This window comes from Protopterus annectens, chromosome 11.part0, assembly GCF_019279795.1.
Source record: "Protopterus annectens isolate FY-2018-M chromosome 11.part0, PAN1.0, whole genome shotgun sequence".
Classification (NCBI taxonomy): domain Eukaryota; kingdom Metazoa; phylum Chordata; order Ceratodontiformes; family Protopteridae; genus Protopterus; species Protopterus annectens.
Genome location: NC_056745.1, coordinates 1,526,715,063 through 1,526,737,965, shown reverse-complemented (window position 1 = coordinate 1,526,737,965; position 22,903 = coordinate 1,526,715,063).

Here is a 22,903-nt window from a genome sequence, read left to right as displayed (position 1 = left end):
CGCACTACGCACGTGTCTGTGATTCCGGTGCACTCTCATTAATATGTATATGGCGCTACTGCGCCGGATATTCCATGCACCGCCGGCGCAGGCCTTACGCCGAGCTTCATGAATCCCGGGGTCTGTTTTTCACTTAAAGTAAAACATGATAAAATGGGTTATGAAAAGACTACTTTTTCATGGGAAACAACAATTCTTCACATTACACCCCAAAATCTTACAGACATACATAAACAAGTTTTGATTACAGTCTGTGCAGTAATTAAATATTTTATAACTAAAAACTGGCTAGACAAATCCAAGTTTATGTGCAAAAAGTTCAAAGATATGCCAATGAAATTTGTATCTTTACTGTAAACTGGTAACTAAAAACCCAAATAAAATTTCATATTTTCTAGAATAATGGGGTTATCTTCTTGATAATATACTTAGAGATTAAATTGGTGATACTTTTGCATAAGAAATTACAACCTACCAAATTACTAAGAAACCTTTACCTCCCTCATCCTCTTCCTCACAAATTCAACTTTGTTTTATTTTTAACTAACACTATTTTGATGAAAACCAAATCTTTAAATCTCAAATGTATTACTATACAACACTACTTAAGCCTTTATACTTACCTTGTCTTTTTTCTTTTTTTCCCATAAATCCCTTTCTCAATAACTAACCTTTTGATGCAATTACAGTTGTGACATCTAAGTGTAAATAATTGTAAATAGTTTTTCTTTTTTCTTTTCTTCATTGATTTTATTATATTATATAACAGGATACATGCATATATCATAATTATATCTGTATAATATTGAAATAATATATCTTATGTAGACTTTTGCTATGTACGCACTACAACATCGATACTAGAACGATTTCCTACCATGTGTATAACTGTTCTGATCCTATGTCTCTTTGTTTATCTGTTATGCAAATAGTTATTGTTATATGTTTTACTTATTTTTCATATACAAATCAATAAACGTTAGACTGAAAAATAAAAGAAATGTCATAAGTAGCAGAGAGTTAAGAGCATATATGTGTGCTTCCCCCTAGTATAGCACAGGAAGTGGTAAATGGTACAGTTATTCTAAAACATAATCATCAGACTCTCTTGAAGAGGGATAGTGAACCAACATATAAATGGCATAATCCACAATCTGTAAAGCAACTCAATGTGTAGTGTAGCTGAAAGTAAAAAAAGCTAATGAAAATAAAAAGACAGTGTCAGTAGTTCGACCTTGTTTAAATTTATGGTAGAGGGAATTATTGAAAACTGGTAAAGCTACCTCTAAGTTCTGGCATTAAAAAAAAAACATGCTTAGAGATAAAAGAAGCATTTATACAGATTGCAGAATACAGCCATGCACTCATTTGTTTAGCAATTTAGACATTTGTATGCTCTGACATTTACATGTCATAAAAAACTCTTAAGAGTGAGGATTCCCAACAAACATGAAACTAGAGTAGTGTTATTAGTATGCCGTATGCATTATAGCACACTGAAAGAATTTCTGGTTAGGTTTTCTACCTTGAAACATTTCATAGTTCTACTCCTACTTGTATCTGTACTCATCGAGAACATACATTTCTCTCACTATTCCTCTTCTTGTTTTCATAACTCTATTTGGTTTATTTCTGTTTTTCTTTCCCATGAAAGGTGGATTGGGAGATAATGTCCAGAAGTGGTTTTGCACACTGGACAAGTACAGATGATATCTAGGTTACAGGTTATTTGATACCATTTTAATGAATCAAGCAAATAACAGAATTCCTGAGGAAGAAATACCTCTGGGTGGGTTTTTCATGGATTTACTAATGTCTATAACTAACAGACTGAATGTTTACAGTTAAGTAATGTACTGCAATAGTCACCACAGACAAATTATTTTTTTGTTTTAAAGAGGCATGCTGCCAGTTTTGTTAATGTGATTTATCATTCATCAAGCGTATCTTGCAGGCACATGGCCTTAAGTGCAACTAGCAAGCTTGTCATCATATTGCTAATCTTAGTGCTTCTTTTCTACAGGACATTCATGTAATTAACACTACGTAAGATAAATCATTTTCCAGATATTGAGAAAGAAATCAATACAGAGTAACTTGTGTAGTTTACAGAATGGAGTGAAAGCCATGACAAATCTAATTGACTTTTAACCTAGTTTTGACTGTGTTAGCAGAGAACTGATTTTTTAGGAAATTAGTTTTATTTCATTCAAAATAAGGAATGAGCCTCTCTTAGACCACTAAAGATAGAAAGAAAAATGTAAAAGCTCCCATAAACTTACAGAAGTATCACTGTTATATTTTTGTAAGACATTGATTATTAATACAAAGGGACAACTGCACTGATGCAGAACTAATGCAGCAGAAACCTGGCAATACAGGATAAGAAAACAAAAAGAATGGAAGGACTGAATTCTATGCATGCAGCAATGTGAATATGGACATTCTAGAACTGGCTGCTACAACTGCAGTTCCTGCACTTTCAGTTGCTAATGTCAGATAGGGATGTTTGAAATGGTAAAATGTTCCAAGTGAAAATATAAAAGAATAAGAATTTCAATAAATAGGTAATTTGTTGTAATTATATTATACAAACACACAAGCTATCTTTTTCTATCAGATTAATTTTTTCAGCTCTGGTCCATCTTCTTCAAACTAGTCAGGATATGTCAGGTCCTCACACAGTATATGATCTCCCTTTTTATTATTTGTTGTAACTACAAGCTTCGTGTCTTTGGTGGTTGCCTTACATTATTTGCTGTAACCACATTCTTGGTAATGCTGGCTCACAGTACCAGAGATGCTATTTTTTTTGAAAAATTATTGAGCTTCTGCTATATTAGACAGAAAATAAATCGTGGGAAGGAAACCATTCTAGTCATAAGTCACTTTCTTACCAACACAAAACTTACTGGATTGATATTAAGCATGCATGCTTTTTTCCTGAGGCCTACCATCCCTAAAATAACCACCCAGAATTTATTTACAAACACACACATAGAATGTACAGTGTGTGTATAAATATATATATATATATATATATATATATATATATATATATATATATATTTATGGGTCTACTTTAAAAGTCCAAAACGCTACGTCGCTGACACAAAAATCACCGACGCCAGATAACCGACAATGCACAAAACCGACAACGCAAAACACCGAACACCATAACACCGACACACCGAACGTAAACAACACACCACACTACATAACATACCCACTAGCCCTAACCCAAGCCCTAACCCTAAGGTCCGACACTATCGCACACTCATCCTACCTGCACCCTAACCCTAACTCACTTAACCCACCCCTAACCCCAAGGTCCGACACTATTGCACACTTCACCTACCTGCACCCTAACCCTAACTCACTTAACCCACCCCTAGCCCAAGGTCCGACACTATCGCACACTTCACCTACCTGCACCCTAACCCTAACTCACGTAACCCGTCCCTAAACTACAGTCCCTCACTATCACACACTTACCTTACACGAACCCTAACTCCGACACTTACACACACTCACCTTTCCCACAGCCTAACCCGAAATCCCACAATATCGCACACTTACCTCACCGCTCCTAACGCCGTCACTGTTGCACACTTACCGAGTCGCGATCGCACATTACCCTTGTCGGTCTTTCCGCTGTCGGCAAATCACCTTGTCGGTAAACTTACCCGTCGGTCGTTTGGTCTTCATTTTCCGCGTGTTGGGGAATCGTCGGTTCGGTCTTTAGAAGTAGACCCATATATATGTGTATACATATATATATATATATATATATATATATATATATATATATATATATATGTGTGTGTGTGTGTGTGTGTGTGTGTGTGTGTGTGTGGTATACTACAGGTGCTTGCATGCTAGTAGCTCACTCCCATTTGCTCAAAAAAGTAAGTGCTCGAACTCTCACTAGCCTGATTTCTCATTTCTTCATAGCCCTTCCAAACCAACTAATTCTATAGAATACACAAAACCTAAATCCTAAACCTAAAACTCTCATCCAGTTCTCAACCTGACTCCTTAGTCCCTCACTCTAAACCTCCACTCCCCTCTCCCTAACCCTAAAGTCCTTAATTGCTCCCTAAACCTAAAACTCCATCTCCTTTCCTAACCTTAAATTCCTCATTGTCTCCCTAATTCTAAACCTCCCTTCCTGCTCCCTAAACCTAAACTCATCAATTGCTCTGTAAATCTAAGACTTCCTTCTCTCTCCCTAATGCTTTTACTCCCTTTCTGCTCCTTAACCCTAAAATCTCCATGTGGGTCCCTAATCTTAAAACCCCCATCAAATTTCATAATTTTCTAAATTTGCCCTGCAGATCCCTTCCCACAGATGCTTGAGTTCAAGTATGAGCAGCAGCCTAAGTAAACTACAAGGCAGTCAAACATCTGGCGGTGAGACAGTGGCTTTTGAGTGCTTGGGACTCGACTGATTATTGTTTTTAATATATATATATATATATATATATATATATATATATATATATATATATATATACATACACACACACACACACACACACACACACACATATATATATATATATATATATATATATATATAGATAGATAGATAGATATAGATATATATGGGAACACTTCACAATGTCAAAATCCTGAAAGATCGAATTTCATATGGCTGAGACTATATGCTTGAACTTTTGGGATCCTGACATTGTGAACGGAGATCTGCATACAATGTGGAATGGGAGATTTCCCTCTTCCTCGCTGTAGTGCGATCTCAAAGTTGGAATATTGAAGTAGCGGGAGTGTGGGAGTTGCAGGTGGGCTTGACCCCCTGCAGAAACATTTAAATTGTTTTTTGTTTTTTTTTAATTTGTTTCGGAATTTCGATATTCCAAAACATCGATCATATGGTCTCGATGATATGAAATTCGATGTTTCGGAATTTCGAGATTCTGAAGTGAATATATATATCTATATCTATATATATATATATATATATATATATATATATATATATATATACATATTCACACTATTAATAACTATAAACACACAGACAACTAAAAAGGAAGCCTTCACAGCACTGACAAATGTCTAAATCATTCACAGCTAATCTTTGTCACAAAAAAAGGAACTCTTATTTATTTATTTATTTATTTTATTTTACATTTGTTGACCGGGCTAGTCCAACTGGATCATTGTCCATTTTCAGTGGAGGCCCGGGGAGAAAAGCTCCACAGATTAAAGCATGTTTATAGAAATACATGTAAAAAAAAAAAAAAAAACACTTGTGATATAGGCAAAGAGCAATAATACAAGGAAATTAGTTCAGGTCAGGTGATGCTATTCTAATAACAAATAGATAATACTAACTATGTAATACAAATTATGTAATTAAAAAAAATGAAGATAAAAATAATAAATTTTTTTTTTTTTTTTTTTTTTTTATAATGTTATTTATGATTTAAGAGAGAGATTTAGAGTGTTAAATAAAATGCAAATATAGTTGAAAGATGAAAGTAGGTTAGTCTGGTTTGGTACACGAGCAGAGCCAGAAGTTATTCAGATGTGAAAGAAGTTGCTTTTTAAAGCAAGGAAAAGTGGCTAGAGAGGAGATATGTAAGGGAAGGTTATTCCATATTTTGCCAACTGAGTTGGAGAAAAGGCAGTTCTCTTCACTCACAACAGCACTGATCTAATACCACTTCTACAAACATTACTATAGAACTAGCATCACATACAATGATAAGAATGAGTGTAACATATCAACTACATTGCATTTGAAACACATGAAAAATGGCAGCTCATACCAAAGACAAACCTTGCTTAATTGGTCATGCAAGACAAAAGATACCTACTGCATCTATATGCCTAAAAAAAACATCAATATGCTTGGAAAATGGCCAGCTCTGCAAATTTGAATAAAAGTACAATGAAGCTTCAAAGTTTGCTGTGAATGTCGCAAACAAAACATAACATTGCTTAGCCTTAGAAAAATTACAGTCCTGCAAAATAACCAACCCCTTGCACCACAAAAAAAATTTGCATCATATCATTCATAAAACAAACAGATATCTGGCAATACAAATACTTTACAATTTAAGCAGTCTCTCTAGATCACTTAAATCTCAACAGAATCAGCTACAATGTACCATTCAATCTCACAATCACTCAAAACACATGCTTTACAGTCTACCCAATTAAAGTTTAGAGCTCCTTGGGTAATGAAATAAGATCGAAGTCAAACACTAAGGCATTCATACAAAGCATCAAGGCCTAGTTAACAAATCAGAGAAACCGTCCTAGTATACAATAATGACAAAACAACATTTGTTTAACCAAAACCTTTTCTGTACATATCAGGTAATCCAATGACTCAATATATTTTTCAGTTTCCACTAGGAACTATACTTGCATTTTTTAATTTGATTTATTTCTTTCCCCGTTATTACTACTTTTTTTCTTGTAAAATCTGCCCCTCACCTTCTCTGTCTCTTATCAAATCTAGTTTTACAAACATCTGCAACCTAACTACCATGCTCTTCTCTAAGGCAATTACCATCTGTCACATGTAAATATCGAATTTCCAAGTTTTTCACTGTTTGTACAAATCACAGACCAAACTTAAAAATTATAATTTTTCCTGTTTATCGTTTTTTTTTTTTTGTGTCACTACTGGATGAATATAACAATTTATTGGCTTACTTTCTGCATACCATAATCTCTACAAGATCTATGCTGTAGTTTGAAATATTGAACATGTATACAAGTACTAATTTTGTCCATTTTTAACCTTATTTGTTGCAACAATATTTCAAGAATACATATTTTAAAATTGTGTATTAATCTTGGAGTTTTTCTCTACAGGCCACTGGTGATAAAGGATTATCTTTGTATATGGCTCAGACAACCAATTAAACAAATAAATAAATAAGTAAATAAACACATACATTTACAGCTCGATCACATTTGCCATATATGGTAACAGTGCTTGAGTTGCATTTTAAACATTTTATTTTGCCAAATTAAGGGGCCTTTCTCTCACTTATTTGATTCATTTTGCAGTGTATCAAAATGTCTAATGACCTCTCTGGCTTTCTGTCCTGTCTGAAATTTAGAATTTGTCAGATTATAAAATTATCCTTGTGATCTTCTAACTTTGAGATACCAGTCATATGAATCTGTGTCTCTGACACAATTCATTTGTGAGTGAGAGCATTATACAGCCTTGATCCCACTTAAGAGGTGACAAAATCCATTACTGTCAAACTGATCAAAATCCAGAGGAAGTATCTTAGCTGTAATTCTAATCACTGAATGTGTGTGAGATCCCCGCAGAAACACTCTTTCACAATCCAGTTTTCTTAACCCACATAACTACTAAGTAGAGCACCCTTTTTGCTTATCACCAGATTATATGTGCCCCATTTACTCACCTGCTATAATCCATTTTTTTTTAATTATGCACCTATTACGGTTGGCAGAGGCATCAAATAGCCTAAATCCATCTTAATTCCTGGCCTTCTTTGAGAATATCTTACATCACTTGAGGGTTCCCGGCTTCTTCACACACAACACACACACACACACACACACACACACACACACACACACACACACACACACACACACACACACACACACACACACACACCTTTCAAGGACTAAGTCCTTCAAACACCAGACTGCCTTCTACTTGAGCAAGAATAACGGTCTGCTCCTCTCACTTTGAAACAGTCAAGAACTTAACCACTTCATGCTCCCCCTTCCCTTATTTAGTCTTCTGCTACATAATGACTGACTTACCTGGGAATTCTACACACTATATCCTTGGAGTAGTACATGCAGTACCAAGTGTAAACTTAAGTTAAACAAATCCAGGCCTATGTCAGTCAGCTGGACCACATCCTGCTTATACTGTACAATGCCCCCCACCCTCCTAATCATATTGACTAATGACAATGAATGTCTCATATTTAGTTCTTTGAACATATTTTATGAATATTATAGTGAATGCATTGGAGCAAATAGTTGGCACCTCCAGAAGGGGCCCAAACATTCTAGAGTTGGGACTCACCAGCAAGGTAGAATGGTGCACCACCACAAGTGTGTGACCCTCCCTGATGAAGTCTGATCATAAATCAGTCTCTTTAGAAGTAACAATAGCATAAGTCCCCCACCCAGGAGAAACTAAGCTAAAAAACTTCTCCAAAGCCAACTACAGCCTCTTATGAGAATGCATTAGTAGCTTCAAAGCTCCTGTCCCCACTGATGGCAAGGACACCTATACTGGAACATACACCAATGCATTGCATGAAAATCTATACAACTGTACTCAAAAAAGAAAAGAATACCTCCAACAGAAAAACAATGGGAACTTCCTTAAGCAGCAAACATTCAAAAAGAAATAAAAAGAAGTCCCAATAGCCAAGGCGGTTGAAATAAAACTAATTTAATAACACAGTAAGCGTTTTCAAATGCAAAGTTCTTCATCAGACTGAATAAGATAACACCTTCAGAATAATAAATTTAAATAGTTACACAGCCAATAAGAACATCCAAACAATCACCTACGTAAATCCTTGGATTTCAGAACAGGCTTTAAAGAGACCCTGTCATTTAACCCTGGTTTCCTATCAGCACAGAACTTACAAATCCAATAAAGTTCCCTTTCTTCCTTAAAATTACTGAAATCACCACCTCTTGGTCCCTTGTAGACTATTACCATAACTTTAAATTTAAAGTAGTGTAGAGGGCCTAACTCCAGTACATGCTTGGCAAGAGCATTTGTTAAATCAGCCGTCTTTATAGCATATTTATGTTCACATACAACATTTTGTTTGTTTTGCCCAAATAGAAACTTTCACATGCTATGTTACTTGATAAATAATATTCCTAGTCTTACAATTTGCATGTAAATTAAACACAAACTCTTATCTAGAAGATGGATGTATAAATACATTTGATGTCTCTATAAATGGCCAGTATTTACAATTTCCACAGGGAAAAATACCATAAATGTGATGTTCAGCTGGAATATCACCTTGAGCATGTTTATAATCCCTATAGCAAAGCTGTTTCAAAGACTTTTTTTATTTTTATAGGTATAAAGGGATTTCACACCCACAATATCTCTAATCCTATCATCCATAGTCAGGATACTCCAAACGTCATCCACCACATGTGTAATCCACCTAAAATCACGTGCATGTGGTAGAACTAGTGGCACATTATAAGGCTTCCTAGTTACAGAATGATGTTCTTCAGCAACCCTCTCAGAAAAATAGGGAAAAGCTGAAGTGGATCTCAGAGTCTTAACATCTTCCCTCATGGCTTTGGTTTCTCTAGCACTAGAATCCCTCGATGCAAAAGCATTACAGAGTGTCTCAAGGTCATTAACAAAGCCTTCAGCTGTGTTATTCAAGCGAGATATTCTCATCCCCGGAGTTTTCCTGATGTTCCATTATTGGGAATTGCCATTTTTTACAATGTAGAGTGATCCTGGAGTTGGTATATTTAGTTAGGGGTGTGTGGGGGCCACAGCCCTCCACATTGCGGGTGTAGGGGGGCAAAGCCCCTCACTTAATTAGTGTTTTAAAGTTTGTTTTTTTATTTTACGGCCATGTGAATTTTTTCCCGAGGAAAAAATTAGAGGATGTGACCATTCGTGGTTTACAGCATTCACTGTATACATGTCAATTATTATGTGTTTGAAGAAGAGATTCTTAGGTCACATAATATAGACCCAATGAGAGCTTATTCTTGCCCTGTATACCTGCAAAGACAGATTAAACAAGTGAGAAGCATGTGTCAAAGTGAGAGAATATACTTTCAGTAGAAAGGGAAGGGAACAGAGAAGTAGACTGGACTATTTTTAATGGAGCTGAAGTATTTAGAAAAGATAGTGGAAAGGTAGTCCCTATCAGTTTATTGAATTCCCAGAAAATGTAACTCTATATGGTCGAGAGCATATGATTGAGTTTTTGAAAACTCAAAGCTTTCGAATGGAGATTGCGATACAGCGATGATTGGGAAATTTACCCTTTTCCTCAATGTAGTTGATCTTGGAGTTGATATATATAATTTGAAGGGGGTGTGGGGGTGCAGGGGTACTTGTCTCCCCTATAAAAATTTAAAAAATGGTAGATTTTTTTTTTGTCTTTTTTTTTTTTGATGTTCAAGTTCTTGGAAACTTGATGATATGGTCTCTACCATATTTTTTGAGTTTCCAAAAATCAGTAATCTGACATAGACGTTTTTCTCTCTCTCATATATGTGTGTGTGTGTATCTGACTAGGCATTCTTAGAGCCTAGTTTTCATATGGACTTGGATAGATGGAGGGGTGGGGTGGGGGTGGAAATGGCCTCACTATAAATGGAGGAAATCAGAACAGAAACCTAAATCAGCCAGGGAGAGCAGAACATGTTAATAAAAGGAAATTCTGGTTGATTAAGGAGAGCCTGAGCCAAAATACTGGTATGGCTTTTCAAGGAAAGGAAAAAAAAAACACATTGATAAAACAGTCACCCCCAGTGGTGATGTCATGTCTAAGGGAAAGGATGTTTTGCAAACTTTCATTCAGCCTATCAGGACCTTAATGAAAGGCAAGCCACTGAGGATCCTAGGAATTGTTCCAAAAAGAAAGTTGTTCATAAGCCTTTTTTCAACTGGTGACAATGATAGATTGGGCAGGCTAATCACTAAAATTAGGTGGACCAGGTTATTAAACAGCAGTGGAGTAGGACAGTGGGATATCCCTGAGCCCTGATGGTTTCTCAGTACACTTTTTTAAGTTGAGAGGAGACAGACTCTTAAGTATTTTGACAGTTTTGCTCAAAATAATTGGAGAGAAGGAATAATTCTCACCATCAGTGGTGCTTGACAGGATATTCATGATATTCAAAACAATTGAAAAGGTCAAAACTCCTTTGATTTTTAGATTGATCTTGTTATGAAATGCAGATGTTAAAATCCTAACAAAAATACTGATGCACAGAATGAATGATACAGTGGATCATCTGATTATGCTAGGTTGACATAGCTTTGTAAATAATAGACAAACTGATAACTGGTGGCTGTTTGCTTTCTAAATAAACATCAAAATAGGTTGAGTCAGCCAGTGTAGTACTACTTCATATCAAAAATAATTTGATTCTGTTAATTTAGATTTTCTATTTATACTGTTAGAAAAAAGAAGGTTTGGCTAAAGATGCATGCGTTGTATTAGAGTTATGTGTTCCTTACCCTCTTTTGATACATGAATACATGGAGGATGTTTTAAGACAGGTTCTGCCAAAGGGCCACTAGAAAGGGGTGCTGACTTTTGATGGTGCTCATTCCATCGGTTATAGAAAAATTAGTGCTTTTGATCAAAAGGAAATTAAGGACACAAAAGGATGATGGAGGAGGAGAGGATTCATAGTTTCAATTTTTCGCAGATGATTGCATTTTGATGGTATAAAATGTGGACATGGTTTTGCCACCAGTAATGGCATGTTTTTGGGACTTCATGTGAATTCTTGGGCTTGAACTTAATCAAGATAAATTAAAATAGCTGAGGCTGGGTTTTGTAGAGGACAATGTGGGCTGATATGAGAAGTTAAAGCACCAATAAATGTAGGTTAGTGATAGGCCATAGTATGGAATGAACTAACTATTATATAAAAGGTCAGCTTAATCAACAATAAGTTAAACAATTTCTCTAATCCAATTGACACTTGTTTTCCCTCTTTGACTGGGAAAATTAATATAGTTCAGAGCGTGATTCTACGTTTGATTATCTAATTTTTCCATAACATTCATATGAGTGCTTTGCATCGCCGGCATCAAAAGTTGGTCAGCTAGATAATAAGTTCATTCTGGACAGAGCTAAGCACAGGATCACTAAAAAGAGATTGTAAGCTCCTTGAAGTTAAGGGGAGTGGAGCTTACCTCACATCCCAATCTATATGCTTGGTTTTAACTTGGCCCAGGAGATTATGCCATGGCAGGATTATAAATAAACCTGGTGGAAATAGTTAAGGTATGAAAGAGATTAATAATTAGATGAAGCGATTAATGACATTTTGGGAAAGAGACATGGTAGAATCAATGGACTTAAAATGGGGAAGAGAAATGGGAATTGACATCAGGGAGGAGAGAAACTTTCAAGACTGCATATGGCATGCTGACAGTAAAATTTGGTTTGAGTGTGGTATTACTAAGTGGGAACAACTTTTGTGTGGACCCAAAATAGGAGCAAGTGAGCGAGTATACCTATATAGTTTAAATCATTCCAAGAGTTGATGACTGGTTATGGTATCTCCCACTCTCAGTGGCTCACATACTCTAAATTAGTGACATACAACTGAGAAGGGACTTTATCTAAGATAAAAAGTATAGAAAGACCCTTGGGCTAAATGGAGAGAAATTAAGCATAGTCAGAGAGGAACTATTTATTTATTTAAAGTTATGTTATATGAAGAATAAATGAGTGATATTTAGATTACAGATTCAATGGGGAAAGAAAGAATGGGTCAGCTTGACTGTGGTCCAGTAGAAAGAAGTTTCAGATAATTTGGAGCAACTGCAAGTATTATCCAAGTCTTTTGGGCAGTTACATGGGGATTCTACATGTTTGGTATGTTACCCCTCATTGGCTATACTTGTCAGGAGATTAGCTAAGAATAGATGTTGGAGATGTGGGCTAAAACATGCTGCAATGAGACATATTTCTTTTAATAAACTTTTATTAATTTTAACATATATACACAATATTTACAAAGAGAAAGGATATAAAGGATAAAGTAATCAAAACATCAAATCAGAACTTATTACAGATCATTAGCAAAATCAATCAAGTTATTTTACATGTTGTAGTTAATGCTTCTAATTTATCCCAACAACAAAGATTTTTAGGATTATTATAACTACTCAGCCTCATTACTTCTCTTTCACTTCTGCATAGCATTGTAGCAGTAACTAAAAATTCATCAAACAAAAGCAAACATCTTTTCACTTCCATTTCCTTGTTATTACCTTCTAGCAATAGCGAGTAAGCTTCAAAACATTGGTTATGATTATTAATGGCATGAGGGACATGTACATTTAATAATAATGTTTTTGAAATAATACAATTGTCAGACCATAGAATTGCGAAGAAATCAATCACATTTTTCTAAATATTTTCACGTTCTTTACATTCTACAAATACATGTATCCAATCCATTTTGATAGTCACACCACCAACATTTTGATGTACAATGCTTCATAAACTTTGAAACTTTATGTGGTGTAATGAATATTCTGTGTAAATACTTCCATGCAGGTATTTTCCAATGTAAACTACAAGATAAAAATGTAGCAAATTTTAATAATAGCATTTGTATCTGTTTCTTTTAATGTTACAATAGTATCTAAAGAATCAAGAAATGTTTTGATCAATGATTCAATTACGATTTAGTTATATTATTTTGTATACATTTGAAAGATATTTTTATAAGAATTGAGATTTAGATAAATCAGTTAAAATAAAATGGGATGGTAAGGAATTTAAATATTTAGGTATTATAATAAAACCTAATATTATTATTCCAAATTTTCAAAAATTGATATAGACAATATGGAATTGATAATAAATGGCTGGAAAACAGTTAATTTTTCTTTTGAGGGAAGACTGTTTTTTCTAAAGACGATGATCCGTCAAAAAATAATTTATGTTTTTCAATCAACATCTCTCCAATATAATAAAATCTTAATGAAAAGTTTAGAAAATATGTTACCTTCCTTCTTTTGGTATAATAACAAACCTAGATTGTCACAGGATTTCATTAGAACTCTTCTTTTTTTCTTCTACCAACCACCTAGTACCTGTTAGGCATGAATGGTCACTTGAGCACTGACAACTCAGCAAGGAGTTCCTTCACAGTTTTGGTACAGCAACTGTGAAGGGGCTCCTTGCAGAGTTGTCAGAGTTCATACAACCATTCAGGCGTAAAAAGTACAGGGCAGTTTGTAGAAGAGAAAAGTAATTCTGATGAAATCCTGTGTTTGAAGGCAAAAGAGCTTAAATATAGTCTACTAAAACTTGATTTTACTTGATCTCAGTCTTTCTGAACGTCAACATCAATATTGAGCATTTATTTGACTCTTTGGGAATGTCAGACATTCAAGTGTTAATGCTTATGTCAGCAGTCATTAAAACACAGTTGGTTAAAGAATGGAAGACTGTCATAGACTTGCCTTTGTTTAAAATTGAGTTTAATATTTCTGCTATATTGAGAAGAATCTAGAGAAAACTTTAAATTGAATCCTGAACTCAAAATGCCATCTAGTTAGAAATAAAATATATAATAGCTTTGCAAGGGAAGTATAATTTATTCCTCTCTTTCAAACTGTGAAAGATCTAAGGATATATACTGATGTACTAACTCCTGTACTATGAGATAATATTGAGAAGATCCTCCACTAGAATGAAAGTAATCAAGATAGAAGAATGTTATTGTCATGTGCTATTTTGAATTGTATATTAGTAGAATGAAGGTACATGGGTCCAGTCAAACAACACAATAAGCTTATAACTTACACAACAAAAAACTTAAAACTCCAAATGAAATTCTCTCTGAGTAGAATGGACCAACATTTATTAAAATGTTAAGCGCTTTTGCCCCATACCATTTAATGGGACTTCTTCAGAACAATAAAAGCACCCAAAATTTAATCTTTTATACTCAAATCATTATTCACTAGTACAATTATTCAAATAACAAATCATCCACAAGAAATATGGGATGAGTTAAAGAAGCATCAACCAACTTATGACAATAAATTAATTACCTATCAAGGCTTTAATATTTTCAGTTATACTCAGTCGAAGGTTGATGAAACATGTTTTGCCCTTTTTAAAAAAGTCTTTAAATTTGTACCTTCTTTTAATGTGGAGGTTGTAGAATTATAAAAGAATTTAGACTTTTCACTAGAAAATTGAACCTTTACTTGATGTGTAAAGAACAATGAGATCCAAAAGTAACAAGTAATAGCAACCTGATATTAAGGAAAAGAAGTTGTTTCAAGCCCCCCTTGCACCCATTGGTTTCAGCTTTTGAAAAAGCATGTGTTTCAGAAATGCATTCAATCCTTCCAAAAAGTAAAAAAAAAGATTGTATAATATGACAAAGGAAGAATTTCAAGAACTTAGAATGAATGACACAATAAGAATAATGAAAGCAGATAAAAGTGGGAGTATTGTTTTATTTAATAAAATGGATTATGTCAATAGTTTATTTTTACTATTTCTTGACACTACCAGATATCAGGAAGAATCAAGAAATGAAGCTTTTATCACATAAGAAAATCCAATTATATCTAGGAGGCTCCTTATTACAGGAAGCTGTTTCAGAAGAACTTTGTAATGTTTTAAAAAAATGGAATATCCATTGATTCCTATTGCTTTTGGTATTCTGAAAGTTCATAAGGATATACAACAATCCCCATTTAGAGTAATTATTTCAGCACACAACAGTCCATCCTACACCATTTGAGTATTTATAGACAGGCTTCTTAAAATTCAGAAGTGTCAATGCATTATTTATTCAAGGATTCCTGGGACTTTTTATTCAAAATTAATAAAAATTGATACAGTGATAATTGTGTTTTTTCAACAACAGATGTTCATTTGTTCACATCCATTCCCCATCAAAAAGGGTTAGAATTATTTAACAAGGCCATATGATATTTAACAAGGTTAAGTGAGATAATATTGAATTTTTTTAACATTTTTTTTCACTTTTGAAGGGGAATATTTTAAACAGATAAAGGGAGTGGTCATGGGTGCAGGTTCTGCACCAATTTACGCCAGTTTAGTACTTTATGCTTGGGAATCCAAATATGTATTTGGTTTAAAATATTCTGAACACTGTCTAGCTTATTTTCATTTCTTGGATGGTATTTTTTTTTGTGGAAAGAAATGACACTAAAAACAGCACAGTTTGTGGAATACCTTAATAACATTACCCCATATTTTAAATTTACTTCAACTTTTTCACATACCACTATTAAGTACTTGTATATAACTTTAATTTAAAACAAGGAAAAGATTTTCTATGCTTCCAAAGTATTTAGAAAGGAGACATTGTTGAACGGTTACTCAGATTTTCAAAGTAACCATCCTAGACACACAAAATGAAATATATTTATGGAACAGCTGGTTTGAGCAGCTAGGATGTGTTCTGACTTTGAGAATTTTAAAGTAGAAATGACTAAAATAATAGAAATGTTTGGCAAAAGAGATTATGTCACAAGCTTAATGAGTTACATTTGTGAAGAAGTAACCTAAGGATAGTGAACAAAATATAATCCTGTTTTAGGAGACAGCAGCACAGTAGAGCTTTTTAAGAAAGGTAGTGCTGAAGGCTTGACATACAGTAGAAGTATGATAATTTCCTACAGTGCTGGTGTAACAGAAATTAGAGGCACAATTTCCAGAAACTGGGTTAAGGGAAACCCAGCAATTATAGAAATTTTACATTATAAGCCCCATTTTGTCTAAAAAGCTGGTAAACATTTTAAATATTTATTTGAACATGCTTATATTGAATTTCCCTTGGCATGGAATGGGACAACTGAATTTCCCCTGGCATGGAACGGGACAACCAAATGTGGACCATGCAAGCAATGTCCCTTTATTCTTGAGGCAGAATCAGTAATTATTCTGGGGACAACACATTTGATTAAGTTAAGGAAGGAAAATTGCAATTCTAGAGGTTTAATATATATCTGTGGATGTTTTTATGTTGGAAAGACAGATAGTTTAGAAAAATAATTTGTGAACATCTATATGCTATTTACAAAGCAAATATTAATAATTCACTTTATAAGCACATCTTAGAATGCCAAGGATTCACTACAATTAAGTATGGCATACTTGAAGTGACGCTGTATAATCCTAGGGGAAGGTGCTGGGAGGAGAAATAGAAATCTAAGAACTGTATTGGATAATGAAATTAAATTCTACCAGTCCTCTCGGTACTAATGAAAACCTATCCCTTCTCCCTATATTCATAGGTTCATAGGTTTATACTAGGCTATCTGCCCTAAGGCATTTATAAGCCTAGCCCAAAGGTTTGTGGCTTACTCCACCCCTTATATGAAAAAATACTGTGCCCATTAGTTTGTTGTGCCTCTGTCCAGCAGTGACACAGCGATGATTCCCGGGGTAAACCTACGATCTCCCATCCACAGGTCAAGATTTCTCTTGAACAGAGCCAACGAGGTGCTCTGCCTCACATGGACCGGGACTCTATTCCACAGCATAGGGAGTCTCTGAGTGATAAATCTATCCCTCCAGCACATCCTATTTATATCCGTGCTAAGGTTTAAGTCGCTTGCTCTAGTGGTTTTGGTGGATTTGGATTTTTTGAGGTGGAGCACGTCCATTAATTCCAGGTTGGACATGGCCTTGTATGTCAGGCACATGTCACCTCTGAGCAGACGGTATGCGACTGAATAGAGCTGGAGTTTCTTCAATCTGGCAGCATATGACAGATTTTTGAGTCCCTTTATCCTTTTGGTGAGGAACTTTTGGGATCTCTCCAATTGCTGCAGATGTCGGGTGAGATACATCCCGAATGGGGCATTGTACTCGATCATTGATCTGATAAGTGAAGAGTACAGGGGAACAATGACCTCACTAGATCTGGATGTGAATCCCTTCATGATCAGGTGGGCAATGTAGAAGGTCTTTCTAACCACTTTAGCAACGTCAGTGTCAAAAGAAAGGCCACTGTCAACCTGGGTCCCCAGGTCCCTGATAACCTCTTCTGTGCTTAGTGGATTGCCACCTATATGGTAGCTTGGGGTTACCTTGTTTTTCCCGAAGGGTATGACTATACATTTTTTGGCGTTTAACTTCAGGCCATGGCTCTGGCACCAGCTATCTGTTTCTGTGAGTCCCTTCTGAAGGATATCCGTGTCCGATGCACTTTACACTATGGCGCCCAGTTTGCAGTCATCTGCAAACTTTGTCAGCCAAAGTCCTCCCATGTTGGCCTGTACTTCTGAGAAGTAGATGCCGAACAATAGGGGGCCAAGGACCGAGCCCTGTGGGACACCACTTGTGACCGGCTTGGAGTCTGACATAGCGCCAGCAACTCTAAATCTGTGGGTTCTGTCCTTAAGCCAGTTTGCAACCCATCTTGTGACATATGGGTTTACATTTAAGCTGGTAAGTTTTTCTACAATACCTGAGTGGGGTATTGTGTCAAAAGCCTTTGCAAGGTCAAGGTAGGCTGTATGGACTGCCTTTCCCTCATCAATGGCCTTGGTGACTGTTTCGAAGAAGTCAACCAGGTTCAAAAGACATGATCTGCCCTTGACGAAGCCAAACTGGGTCAGGTCCAATGTCTGCAAGTCCCCTATATCTTTGTTTATGAACTCCATTATGATCCTCTCCATAGCTTTGCAGACTAGACTTGTTAAGCTTATGGGGCGGTAATTACCAGGGTCCGTAGAGGCACCGCCTTTGTGGAGTGTGACCACAGTTGCCGTACGCCACTCCTTGGGCACGTATCCTGTGGAAAGGCTGAGATTAAACAGCTGCCTTATGTGCAGGTTTAATTCCTCATTTAGCTCGTGTAGCACATAGCCGGGGACACCATCCGGTCCCATTGATGCTGTGTATTTAGCTTTAGAGAGCAGCTTTCACCTGCGCATTTGAGATGTCTGGGAGGCTACACTCTGCTGGGATAGTTATCTCTCCTTTAGGGGAGAGGGTGAAGTTTGCACTGAACCTGTCTGCCAGTATGTTGGCAATGTCTGTGGGTTCAGTGATTTTTGTATCATTTTGGACTAATTCTGAGCATATCTGGGAGTTTCCACCCAGGTTCCTAACATAGCTGAAAAAGGCCTTATGATTGTCCTTTGAATCCATGGCAATTTTTCTCTCAAAATTGGCCTTAGTTGATTTTATGAGTGCTCGTATTTTTTTACTAATAATGATCAGGGGTGACTTCCCTTTTATGGATTTTGTTCTATCATGTAATAGCTTTCTCCTCTTATTGTAAAGTTTGTTAATGGCAGGGGTCCACCATACCGGACGTTTACCCTTTGTGGGAAGAGTATTGGTTTTATTGAAGAAGAAAGCCTTAGAACTTTAACAAAGAGATAGTTTTAGTAAATGGTTTACAAGGACCAACTTTAGGTTCATAATTAGGGACATTTACATAACTTAAGCATGAAGGATTTTAGGTGAATTTTCATATTTTTAATCAGTAGTTTTTTTTAATGTTTAATTTGTTTTCTACTAAAGAAATTAAATAAAGTATTGTATTGGTTTAATTTATTTTTATATATAACCAGTAAAATGAAGCAAGTTATTTCAGAACAGTCACCAAAAAACTCCAGAATGGTAGACACCACTGTAGAAAGCATAATAAAATGAATCCTTTTGTATAAAAAGCAAGTTTTAATGTAAAGCTGCTTTAATGCACAACACTACAAATATATTTTTGTCCAGCAGACTTCATCAGATAACATTCAATAATGGATTTGTAACTTTATATAGTGACATCAAAGTTCACTGGCCAATAATGAATACTGTTCTCATAAAAACCTGTTCAAAAACACTTAATAAACCTTTAAATTAATTATACATATTTTTAAACTACTTAAACTGCATGTTAAATGTTCATATTAGAATTTTACTTAAAAATTATAAGTAAATCATTTATTTAATTTCAGTACTAAAAAGCTGTATGTAAAAAACATTAATTTATTTTTATACATATTTACACACTTTATGCACATATATTTTTAACACAAGATTCTTATGGTTTTGTTTCTTTAAGACCAAATTAAGATCAATTAAATAATTGTACTAGTGACTAGTGATTTTAGTATAAAATATTTCATTTGGGGTTCTTTTATTGTTCTGAAGAAGTCAAATTGAACGGTATGGAATGAAAGTGCTTAACATTTTAATTAATCTTGCTCTGTTCTACTCAGACAGACTTTCATTTGGAGTTTAAAGTTTTAAGTTCTATGAGTTTTAAACTTGTTTTATTGGACTCAGATACCTTCATTTACTTTTTATAGTAGTAGAATGTTTAAGACTTTTGCAAATGATCATTGCATGAATATTATGTTTATGTTAATTTTTTTTACATCGTCCATTTAGCTTCTCTAATGTTTTGATTGCTGTTGTAAGTGGCTTGTATTTTTAATTTAATACAATTTAATTAAAAAGTATTTTGTATTTAAACCATTCCAAATCATATTTATATCCATTTGCTGTTCTTCTTTCTCTTTAGCTCATTGTCTCTCTTGTCTCTCACTTGTTCTATTATACCTCCTTTTTTTTTTTTGAAGTTCTATTTAACATCCCCCTTTACATAACTTTTAATATCTTGTTGTTGTTTTAAGTCTCTAATCTTTGGTTATTTAATTCACCCATCTATTGTTCTTTTTCTCCTTTAATTGTTATCTCCCACATGTCTGTTATTCTCTTAGTTCCAGCCTCAAATAATTATTTTGATTTCTTACAATCATATTTTACACCTTCTTTTTTTTATATTATATCTTTCTTCATTCCTTATTCTAGTATGATATTTCATTCTTAAATCAGTAGTGCAATTTCATTTTTTAAAATGCTATTTATGATTTTATTTAGAAAGCAGCCAAAGGATAGTTTATCAAGTTCCTTTACTGTAAGTGTGAGCTCAAAAAAAAAAAAAAACAGTTACTGCATTTTCTCAGAGGAAGGGTGACACCAGCAGTAGGGAATCCATGAAAATGTTATTTAAGCAAATGGACACGTGATATTGTATTGTGAGGATAACAGCAGTTACAATCACTTATGTCATGGATTTTGGGAGAGGGATCCTTACCTTGACTGAGTCTTAATGAGATGTTGAATGAGTATGTTTTTCTGTCCTCCATTGGTCAATCAATATGGGGTTAAAACTATCATTGATTTGCATGGGAAACTTAAGTTTCAGGAATCAGAACTTTGCAAGCCCAGTTTCAGGCTAAATATGGCACCAGTGTAGGTAAGGTAATCCAGGGTTCCCTGTAATGCCAAATTATTAAGAGGTTATCACAGTAGTTAATTCTCACATTTAACAAAGGCTAAAATGTAACACCAAAAAAATCAAAACAATAAACATCCACTATATTACAATATAATATGTCTAAATACATTGTATAATCATTTTAACCCTGTAGGCTTTATGAGGTCCATTTTGATGTATTGTTTCCTACATACCAGAATTTACAAAATCAAGGAGTGTCTTTTCATTTGGAGATCAAATCTTAATAGTCTAAAGGTGCTCTCTGTTGTAATACCCAATCTAATATCTAATAGTGGCCTTGAGCATAATATTCTGTCATATCTTTTTACTATTGTTCATTTATTCATGGCCCATGCCTATTGAATGCATTTTACTGTGCATGTTTTTATACTGCTCATTAAACATCAAAATTATAGAAAAGGCAGCATGAAACAATATTTTTTTACAGGTTAGTGCTTAAAACTGACCTTGCCCACTTTTATGGGGCCCATATGAGATGATCGATTAGCCCTAGTTTAAGATTATGGTACAGAGCTCTTTCTTATGTATGACTTCCACTACCTACTTTTTTGGGGCTCATATGTATCACTTATGGCCAGTGTAGAGAATAATTCAGCATTATTTATATAAAATGTTAAGTCAAGGTCATTTTAAAAACTGTGCCCTCTTTTATGGTACAGAGCTAGAATCTACAACATGTTTGTTGTCAGCTTCATCAAACAGGAAAAACATTTTATGAAGGAGATGTGTAACATTCTGATCCTTTTTTTTGACCACCCATAATTTATTTCTGTGATTCCTGAGCTTGTCTTATTTCAGAATTTCTGCTTTCATTTTTACTAATTCTGTTCCTAGACATTTTTTAAATACTGCTGTGTTCCTGAAACTAGTCGGCTGCTCACAAATACAGGGTATGTAATTGTGGTTAGTTTACAAATCTATTTCTGTACATATCTCTTAGCGACTGCTGGAGGAGATTATACTGTTGGTTAGATGCTAGAGCCTTTGTTTACTTTTCACTGTGAAAGTAGTTAATTAGACTCCTGCAAAATGTATTCTCTGGGCGAAAGCGTGTTACAAGGACGCGAACGCTGATAACCAGTGAAGTGTAAAAGACCCTGTGAAAAGAGTATGCGTTTGTTAATGTGTGTTTAAATTCACATTAGCAACTGAGTAAATAATCCTGTGAATATATTTTTCCTAAACTGCAAGGGACTGTATTTCTTAGAAATGGCTTAAAGATTATATGTGCATATTTGTGCGGTGATATACAGCTAAATTGCACCGTTTAAGTGCGCTCAGTTGTCGCTCATTGTTCAACAAAATTACTGCAATATTCCTATCTGTTGGCTAACATTACTTGAATAGCTGTGTGTTGATACATGTTAATAGAATTGAGGTATAAGGTGGAGGGTTAACTTCTATGCTGAATTGCTTAACAGTGAGTAGCAGTATTCTTGTATAAGGGACACTGTTATTACATTCTAGCTGCTATTGAACTAACTACGGAAACTCTCTCTCTCTCTCTGTAGAAATGCTATGCTGTAACTTGTTAACTATTTAACTGTATGATAAATTTAAGCTGTGCTACGGTGATAGTAGCTCTCTAAAATAAGACTGTGTTACTGAATTGTATCTCCTCTCAGGTACTGTCCTGTAATTCCCTGCTTGGCTACAAAGCTCTAAAGCCTGCATTAAGGAAGGTCACTATAATTGGTGCGAACGCACGGACAGGCTCAACTCCTCAGTCCCACTACAATCATAAAGCTTGACTAAGGTTAATAATTATCAGTAACAAAGTGGAAACAAATCCATATATTTATCTCAGTTAAAGCAAGCATACTGGGTTCTAAACACAGCAGTACAACACACTATC